At 36.4% G+C, this 11,094-nt stretch overlaps 1 pseudogene; it reads left to right on the top strand.

Moving 5' to 3' along the window:
- Positions 1–7,388: 7,388 nt before the first annotated feature.
- LOC145118687 (AAA-ATPase At3g28580 pseudogene) lies at positions 7,389–9,122 on the top strand (annotated as a pseudogene).
- Positions 9,123–11,094: the final 1,972 nt, after the last annotated feature.

Below are 11,094 nucleotides of genomic sequence, written 5' to 3'. Positions count from 1 at the left end.
CTGTTATTCATTGGTTGTGATGCTATACATGACGTCCTCCGCCCCAGAACGTTTCTGCCACCGGTTTCGGGGTGTGACAATCGCTAACTCCACTGCTCTCTGGGGTGTGGCGTGTACCTACCATGATGTCTCTGAAACACAACACAAAATCATTAGAGACTCACTCGAGCATACTCACACTCGACTACTCATCCCTACTTGCTCCTTAGCATCCTAAGGATTCTTACTTGGAGTGCATACAGACCGGGTGCTTTTAGTAGTACGGGCCCAATACTACCTTCCACACCCCACCTGTAGTCACCCCAAGTCCTCCTCATAGGATTCTAATTCACAAATACTCTATATCTCACGAATAGCAGACTACTCTCTCAGTAGACCCCTCTAAGTATCTCTTCCTAGATTATCTCCCGACTCAAAACTCAGCACATACTCAAGCAAATAATAGATAACACTGATCAAAAGCATCTCCTAGGCTAAGGCATCACAAATCAGGCAACTCTAGCCCTAGAATATGAAAGACCTAGCCTGCCCTCTAGCATGCAATTCTAATAAAATATCTCATAACATCAAAGTAGGGGTATTTTGGGAAATCACCGTTCGGGCTCTGGCTGATTGTATGCACCGCTCCAACTCGTTTTCTCTTAAAGCTCTTTCTCATTTTAAAAAATCATTTCTTTTGAAAATTCTTCTTAAATCCTCAGTTTGAGTCCAAACACACCCGGAGGTGCATCCGAATCCCTCAAATCAAGGCTCTGATACCAACTTGTAACAACGTAAATTTTCAAACCAAATTTTTCAATTTAAAAACACATTTATCTTAATAATAAAATCACAAAATGTCACACTGTCAAATCATAAAATCTCATATCCAAAAACTGTATATATCAAAACTCCAGGATCCTCTCAATCATAACTCAATCTCTAATATGTGTACAATCAAGCCGGCGCCTTACCGTGATCCTGAGAAGTACCTGAAACACATAACACATAACACGTTAAGCACGAAGCTTAGTGAGTTCCCCAAAATACCACACACAGCTCATTAGCCACTCTAGGCTATAAGTCAATAAGACCCTCCGGTCAATGTGTCTCACTGGGACCCTTCGGTCCCAACTCAGTAAGTTCATAATAAGAATACTCAACATAAATCACAAAGACATAATGCAAAATATTAAGATACACAGGTAAGCACAATAAACATCTCAATCACACAAAGGTACCACCCATGCTAAGTATAGTGAGAAGACTCACCTCGTAAGCTAGCAAGTAAAAGTATCGTACTCGGAAATCTCGAACTAGCCTCCGCCTAACATATAGGATAATAATCTCTAATTACTACCCTACTCATACTCAAATACACCAAAGGTTGTTCTCTCTTTCTCTCTAACTCTTGGAATAGGTAATAGACCATTTTACCCCTCCATGGTCTCCATTACTCATGCTTACCAAACCCTAAAGTCAACAGAAGTCAAAATCGAGTCAACTGTACAGGTTTGACCTGACTCGCCGAGTGCACTTGTGTGACTCGTCGAGTCCACTCGTTCCTTAGAAGTCTCGTGAAGTTCCAGCTCGTAAAGTTAACCCCTAACTTGCCGAGCTATAGCATGGCTAGCTCATCGGGACAAACCCTAACCGACTCGTCGAGTCGGCTCATTTACTCGGCGAGTCCATTCAGACTCATTTCTCATTCAGACGATTTCAAGGCAGATAACCTTCCCAAACTCTAGATCTAAACTCTAAAGGCTCGTTTGTCACATAAAGCCACGAGCTTTACGTCCATGCATGGCACTTTGGGCTTGAAATGCCAAGAACATGCTCTAATAAGGGTTTTTCACTCAAGAGCTCTATTAGGGCTAAATAAAGCAGGGACCTTTGGGCTCTAGGGACCTCACAAGGTCCAGATCTTAAGTCCCAACCTTCATATGAATTCAATACTTTCAAAGTCCCAATAATAGATAGAAAAGAAGCCCTAGTCTCCAATAATATGAGATCTACCCAAACTAATGAGAAAGGTATAAACTTTATACCTTTTACAGAAGCTCTTGGATGATTTGCAACAGATCTAACAGCCTCCTATCGATCCTTGCTTAGAATCCTTCTCTTCTCTTCCAAAAATGTACCAAGATACTCAATATTAGCTCACACTCTCTCTACTAGCTCAATGGGGCGATTAGGGTTTCTCTCAGTGAAGGTAAGCAGCTGATGAGCCACAAATGAGGCTATAAGTGCCCTTAACGCCCCAAACCTGGGGATTTAGGGTTTCACTTCACAGCATCTACTCGGAGAGTCGAATCTCTGACTCGTCGAGTAGATCATTAATCCCACCTGGCACAACGCGACTCTACTCGACGAGTTGTAGCACCAACTCGTCGAGTTGCTCAATAGCCCTCAAAAATAATTAAAATAAACAATATACCTGGAAGTCCGGATGTTACAAGAAGTTCCACGAGGAACTGGACACGGCACTACGTTTCAGCACCGCTTATCATCTACAGACCGACAGTCAGAGTGAGCGGACCATCCAAACACTTGAGGATATGTTGCGGGCATGTGTCATAGATTTTGGTGGGAGTTGGGATTTCTACCTACCTCTTACGGAGTTCTCCTACAAAACAGTTATCACTCCAACATTGGTACCCCGCCTTTTGAGAAAGATGAACGTCCTGCGCAACAAGGAGATACCTTTGGTAAGGGTTCGGTGGTAACCTCGGAGAGGCTCCGAGTGGACCTAGGAGCCGAAGGCTGAGATGCGGGAGCATTATCCTAAGTTATTCGCCACAAACGACTTCGAGGACGATGTCTAGTTCAAGTGGGGGAGAATTCTAACATCCCGATGTCAAGGTAATTTTCAATTTCAACCTTATGTTTGAATAATGTTGTATTTTATCCCTTGGTATTAAAAAGGATTGTAAAATGGCCCATAGTGGCAATATGGTAATTGTGTCCAAGTGTAGTACGTTGAGCGTACGTTGTGTACACTAGGCATACTAGGGCGCGCCTTAGTACGCTGGGCGTACACCTCGTACATGGGGCGTACGTGAAGAATGTGCAAACCCTAATTTTTAGGGTTTGGTCCATATATAAACCCCATTATAGCCTCATGTCTCATTTCTTCATCAACCTCCCTCTATGAAAAACGACCCCAAGCAAACCCTAAGTGAGAAGAGTGCATTTTGATTCCATTGGAGTGTTCTGGAGGTGTTCTTGAAGAAGAAGAAGGTGGTGAGAAGAGCTTGGATCTTGGAAGCATCTTGGATATGAGATTTTCGTCTTGTTAGCAACCTCAAGGAGGTATAAAGTTTGCAAATTGATCACTCCATCTTGTAGATCTAGACATTTCTTCCTTTAAGGAACCTTTTGTCCCTAATATGGTGATTCTTGAGCATGGCATGTTCTTATCCCAAAAGTTCGTCCTTTCAGACCTTAGGAAGGGTCTTAAGTCATAAAAATGTGGTCTTGATGGTTAGTTTTCCTCCATGCATGTTATAGAAGGTCTTAATGCATTAAGATGTTGAGATTTTGTGTTTTAAGCACTTAATGGACATGCAATGTCATAAAGTTGGAAACTTTATGAATCTTCAGGATATTTTGGCCTTGGATCTGATTTTGGACGTGAAGATCTTGAGTATTAAGCTCTTAATGGGGAAATGGCTGAACTGGAACATACAATGGGCGTACCAAGTGGTACGCTGCGGGTACGAGGTTAGCGCCCTGTAAGCTGGTCAACCATTGAGTACGCCCTGCGTACAGAAGAGTACGCCTAGCATACTTGGCTAAGTCAACTTGGTCGGGTTGGGTCGGCTGGTTCGAGTCGGCTAGGTGTTGACTTGACTTCTAACCGTTGACCAAGTTTGACCAAGGGCATTTTTGGGAAAATTATTAATGGATAATGTTTTGACATTTAGGATTTGGGTGGGCCAGTATTTGGGAGCAGAGTATTGATCAGTTATTCGCCAGATTGTGATGTGAGTTTTCCTCACTTTACTTATGGGTTGAAGGCACCAAGACCGACCCATTGGATTGATATCTTGTTATACATTGATTTATGATATGCTGAGTATGGAATAGGCCTTTATGATTATATGATAGTTGTTGATATGCGTTGACCGGTAGATCTGTAGGACTACCTATGATTTCAGGTTGCATGATTATTTGTCTGTTGATTTTGTTTGTTGTTTGTTATTTGTTATATGTCGACATATTATGTTGGGTTGAGACTTTACTGCTTTGTGCATGAGACAACAGACCTGGGATATTCCAGTCCGATGACTGAGTGGACCGAAGAGTATTCCAGTTCAATGATTGAGTGGGTCCGTTGTATATTAGTATTCCAGTCCGATGACTGAGTGGACCTGTTGTATATTGGCATTCCAGTCAGATGACTGATTGGGCCAGGGGTAATCCAGACCGATGGTTGTGGATCCGTGGGTATTCCAATCTGATGACTGATTTGACTCAGCATGCTTGTTTGTATATGATATGTGTATTGTGTGGTGATACTTTGGGGGGATCTCACTAAGCATTGGCTTACAGTTTTTAGTTATGGTTTCAGGTACTTCAAAAGACCGTGGCAAGGCGAAGGCGTGACCGTACACATCCTGATTTTTATATTGTTGATCTTGGGAGACTCCGTTCTAAATAATATTTTTAAAACAATGGTTTCATGAACACTTTTATTTATAAATGGGTTGATTTGAAAAGTTTAAATTGGTTGTGATTTTTGAGATGTTACAGTAAAAATCCTAAAACCTAATTGTGAATAATCTTTTGTTATGTGATTTGCAGGTCAGATGACCATTCTTTTTATGTGTTTGACCATTATTTTTATATGTTTGATTGGAAGAATGATTGTTGGTGGAGTTCAGTCTCATGTTCATAAATTTGAATAACACGAGGCTCCTGTTCTTTGTTTTCAGGTATTCGATTGTTTTTTGGTTGGAGTGTAATTTTAATTTTTTGTCCCTTGTATAAATTTATAAGGTGTGGTGTTCATATTTTGAAGTATTTGTATTTTGTAGTGGTTTCCAGACAAGCGTTTTGTGTTTGGACGTTGAGCTGAGGATGGTTGTGTAAATATTTTGGATTATGAACACATAAAATAACTTTTTCCCTAATCAAGATTTACTATTTTTTAGATACCCATTTCAAGTTCATATTCTTTTGGGTAAATGCAAGAAATAGTAATTTACTTTCAATTTATTACTTATTTTAGCATTCTATTTTCATTTCTTTCTATTACAACATTATAGTTTGAAAATCTTACCGAATTATGGTAATGTCATTCAAAGAAAAAGCAATTTTCAAACAAGAAGAAAAAATGAAAGTATACTAATGGTATAATTATGTTGATTTTTTAAACTACAATTCCTTTTTAAGAAAAAAGGAAAAATACAATGTTGTAAATTTTAATAGAAATAATGAATGTAAGGTTCTATTAATTGTATAAAACTGTTTTCTTTTGGTCTTGATGCTAGCTTTTTTTTATTTTTATTTTGCATTATATCTTTTTTATATTTGAAGACTACAACATGGAGTGTGGAAGTGATAGTGTCTTTTAATTATTATTATTTTGTATTATTTCTTGAATTATTTGTTTTTTTAATGAATTGTTTTATTTGGTTTTTGAAAAATTGTTATATTGAATGATTTGTATTTTTTTAATCAGGTCAAGTCAAATATTTCATATGGTATATGAATAACTTATTATTTATGTTTAGAAAATTTATATAGATTTTTCGAATTTGATGGATGTTTCATCACATTTTTGTGTATTTAATAGAAAAAAATATGGGTTTTTATTAATTTATTTATGTTAATAAAATTGCTATTACCGACGGCTTAGCGATGGAAATCTGTTGGAAAAACTTGTTTATAATCTGTCGGTAAGTTGTTACTAAGCTATTCCGTCAGTAATCCATTACCGGAAGAATTCGTTGGTAAAATCTGTTACTAATACGTTTCCGTCGATAATCCGCTGTTAATTACCGATGGCAAAATCTATCATAAAATTTGTCTTAGCTATCGGAAATCCGTCGCAAACATTTACCGACAAGAATATATCGACGGGTTTGAATCTGTTGCAATTCTGTTGGTAATTCGGCCATACCGACGGTTTTGGCCGTCGGTGGTGTCCTTTTTTGTAGTAGTGGCTTGAGGAAAAAAAAGCATTTGATGGTTTCATTGGCTGTACCATGAGGCTCTCTGAAATTTCAGGAACAAGAAGGTGTTCGGAGACCAACAATCCAAACTAGGAGAGCTTTTTGATTCGGTGGTGCAACAATCATACTTATGGATCACTTACAGGACTGTGACACGGCATGGACTAATTGGTTGTATAGTACCCTTTATTTGTTGTTTCTAAGTTGTAGCTCTTTTTTTTTAGTGGTATCTCTCCTCTTTTTCCTCTCTCTAGTTTCTTGCTGGAAGATTGTTAATAAAATCGTTGTTTAAAAAAATAAATAAATAACTTTATGAGAAAAACTAGATTATTATGTCTACATACATACGTCAAATAATGAACGACAAAAGTATCATGATGTCATGACTAACGTGCATCTTTCTGGAAGACACGAAATATACTTTGTGTGTCATGGCGTTCTAATCTTTTGAAACCCGCATGATTTATTGGAAAATATATATTACTCATGCTACTTTTTCAATTCCTTATTTGAGCATATAGATATATCTATTCATGTTATGTTACTTTTGCCATTCCTTATTTGAGCATCTAGATATATACGTAGACATGATAATGTGAAAAGTTTATTTATTGATTCCTAAACCACTTTCTTTAATAATTTTATGTTATATTATTGACCAATATAATTAAAAAGGTTTGTGTTTATATGTTCTATTTTAATATTAAAAAACTTATTTATTTGATTAATAATTTAGTTTTTTGGGAGTTTAGAAAAGCTTTTTCAAAATTAAGTTTTTTTAATAAAACTAGATCGTGGTACCTATAAAGTTAGGAAACAAAACTCTAATCATGCATGCAGGATATGTATGTAAAGCTTTTGGGTCGGAGATTTGGCAATTATATACTTTTCAATTGGATTATGAAGATTAGTTTATCAAAACGTTCATCAGTTGATAAATTAACATGACATGATGCTAATAAAACAGTTAAATTCAGATTTGAACGTGTTTAGAACCACTGATCGAAGTTACAATAAATAAATATCGTAAGCAGCTTGATGTCATGGATGACTAGATTCCCTCGACAGTATTCGAGGAAGGTTCCGTATCGAATTTGTAACGCGTACCATAAAGCATGGTCGGTTCTAATTCTGCATTCCATGTCAGATTTATTTTAAACAAAAAGATGCAGGAACCTTCATTGAACACCTGTGATCTCCTTATACTCGAGTACTCACTTCTATATAAACAAGGAAATTTTGATCGATGTGTTAATCCTCAATTACTCAACAAATCTCTTCAAGTGATCTATAAGATAATTATGATGTGGGATATGACTCAGTTAGGGTCTATGATGGCAAGTGCTATGTTCGTGTGGGCAATCTTCCAGCAATGGTTCCCAGAAGAGCTTAGTAAACTTATAGAAAAATATATTCGGAGAGTTGTAAGTTTTATGAACCCTTATATCACAATTAGTTTTCATGAATACCAAGGAGATGAGTACGAGCGCAGCAAAGCATACAAGGCCATCGAACGATACCTTAGTTCCAACTCCTCCAATGGAGTTAAACGGCTCAAAGCGAATGTTATTAAAAACAGCAAATTTAGATCCGTTTTCTTAAGCATGGAAGACTACGAAGAGGTCATAGATGAGTTCCAAGGCATGACAATCTGGTGGAGTTCGAGCAAAATCATCCCCCAACATCGGGCTCTCATTACTTATAACGATGGTGACGAGAAGCGATACTACCAGCTCACTTGCCATCGCAAACACAGAGATGCAATCACCAAAGTTTACGTGCCCCATGTGCTTGATGAAGGAGAGGCCATTGCAAAGAAAACCAGGCAACGAAAGCTCTATACCAATGGCAAGGGGACCTCGTGGAGCCACATCATATTCGACCACCCTTCTACGTTTGATACTCTTGCAATGCATCCGGAAAAGAAGAAGGATATTTTGAATGATCTTACGAGCTTCATCAAGTCGAAAGACTACTACAAGAAGGTGGGAAAGTCGTGGAAGCGAGGATATCTTCTTTATGGCCCACCAGGAACTGGAAAGTCTAGCATGATCGCTGCCATGGCTAACCTTCTTGATTACGACATCTATGATCTTGAATTAACCTCCGTGAATGATAACACGGATTTGAGGAAGCTACTTATCCACACATCAAGTAAGTCTATAATTGTGATAGAGGACATTGACTGTTCACTTGATCTTACTGGTGAAAGAAAGGAGATCAAAAAGGGAAAGAATACCGAGGAGGAGAAGAATCTAGTTCACAAAAAGGAAAAGGTTAAGAAGAAAAAGGGAAGTGAAGTGACTTTATCTGGGCTGCTGAATTTCATTGATGGGTTATGGTCGGCTTGTGGTAGTGAGAGACTCATCGTGTTCACTACAAACCACATTGAAAAGCTTGATCCTGCTCTGATTAGAAGAGGAAGGATGGACAAGCATATTGAGCTCTCCTTCTGTTGTTTCGAAACATTTAAGGTGCTGGCCAAGAATTATTTGGATATTGAATCACACGACTTGTTTCCATCCATCAGTCGTCTGTTGGAGGAAACGAACATGTCTCCAGCAGATGTAGCTGAAAATTTGATGCCAAAGTCAGCTGATATTAAGAATGCTGAGAGTTGCTTAAAAGACCTGATCAAAGCTCTAGAAAATGTAAAAGAAGAAACAAGGCTGAAAGCTGCGGAGGAAGAGTTGAGTGACCAAGTATTAAGCGATTCAGGCGATGAAGACTCGAAAGATACTGAGGAAGAATCAAGCGACTCGGGAGATGAAGACTCAAGTGAGGGAGAGGATTAGTTCCGTAAAGGGTGGTTGTTTTTCTTTAGATGGTTTAGTGGTTATTACATCGGGTTTAATAAATTTGAATTCAATACAATCGAATTGACGTAATGGGAGGTTTTCCATCTATTTTGATCAGATATTAATGGGATTGATGCAATATATTATAAAGGTAATTAATCGTTCATTATGATCCTATATGCAACTTAATTTATTAAGAATACTTTGTTTAATGTATTTAATCAAAAAAAAAATTTAATTGATTCCCAAATCGGTGTGATGCATTATATGGTGCTTTATCGTGATATCATAGTAATAGGCATGTGTGAATACAAACTCGATAATATTAATCTTCGGAATAGTTCTTTCATATACATACACATATCATAGTTCTTTCACATACATACACATCTGAAGAGTTCTATCACATATGTACACATAACAATGTGATTAAAATCAAAAGACTTACTATATATATATATATATATATATATATATATATATATATATATATATATATATATATATATATATATATATATATATATATATATATATATATATATATAGGGCTACGTTATTTTGTTTTCTACATTTATTGTGTGCTAAAATGCACCAATAGAAATTTAGTAATTAAATAATTATTTAATTAAATAAATATAGATATTAAATGTTTTCCATAATTATATGTATATTAAATGATATCCATAATTATAATTATCTTTTTATGGAAACTAATTAAATTCGTCATTAAAATCAGCAATAACATTCTTTCAGAATGAATTCGCATCTAGGTTTTATATATGAGTTCGTATTTTGTTTCAGGACCCACTCACTTAAAACACAATAATGTTGCATTGAATATGAAGAATGAGAGTGTATTCTACTAGAATACAATGTCATTCTTTTGGAATACACTCTTATTCTTCTAGATATGAATTCATTCTGAAAGAATATTATTGTTGACATTAATGACGAATTTAATCAGTTTCCATAAAAATGAGTTATAAGTATGGATAGCATTTAATATACATATAATTAATACTAAATTCCTATTGGTGCATTCTAACACACAATAGATGTGAGAAACATTTGAACCTACCTCTCTCTCTCTCTATATATATATATATATATATATATATATATATATATATATATATATATATATATATATATATATATATATATATATATATATATATATATATATATAAAGAGAGAGAGAGAGAGAGAGAGAGAGAGAGATAGAGAGATAGATTCAGGTGTTTTAAGTAAGTATTGTGTTATTGTATGCATAAATGTGGGCCAATCAAAATTTAAAATATAAATAAATAATTAAATAAATAAATAAGGGTTAATAGGTAATTTGATAATTAGTTTCCACAAATAATATCCTATAATTACGGTAACCATTGACTTAAGCTACTAGGCTTTTTAAACCCACCGTAACCCTAATCAAACCATCTCTAGCCGTCACCTCCATCCTTATGCCTCCCACCACCGGCCGCCACCCTACCCTCTTACTCCCATGACCACCGTATCCACCGCCTTTCTGTCCCAACCAGATGGCGAGATTGGAGAAAGCCAACAACAGATAGTGATATGGGAAGCAGAAGCGACGGAGATGGTCCGAGTACTTCGGAGAGTTTATTGCTCATCACCACTGAAGATAGGCGTCAACGGAGGAGTAACAATTCATCTTCTCCGGCGACAGTCGTGGTTGTGTTCAGCACTGTGGTAGCTATTTCTGGATCTTACGTTTTCGGTTCTGCTGTAAGTTCCTCTATGATCGATATGATATCATAAATATAGATATTTGTACTTCAATAGAAATAAGATACGCAACTTAAGTTCAATTCAATATTGTAATTGATTAATTTGGGTAGGATGATTCATGTTATTAGATAAGATGAAAAGTCAACTGTTCTACAGCTATCGTTGTCAAATATGATGAACAAATGTTGAGGATAATCTTCCTTTAATTTCAGCATTTACTATTGAGCACTATATATTAATTTTCTTGTTTAACATACGAATATGCTGAAAGAAATTTTGAGCCTTCAATCAAATTTGGGTAAAACGTAACTTTGGATTAAAAACTTGCAGAAATGGGAGACTAAAAAATTTGCTTTGTTACTGTTTTTCCTGAACTAACAGAG

This window comes from Lactuca virosa, chromosome 6 (genome assembly GCF_052849685.1).
Source record: "Lactuca virosa cultivar CGN04683 chromosome 6, Lactuca_virosa_CGN04683_v6, whole genome shotgun sequence".
Taxonomy (NCBI): Eukaryota; Viridiplantae; Streptophyta; class Magnoliopsida; order Asterales; family Asteraceae; genus Lactuca; species Lactuca virosa.
The sequence above is the reverse complement of the archived record's forward strand: the minus strand, read 5'-3'. Positions and strand labels throughout refer to the sequence as shown.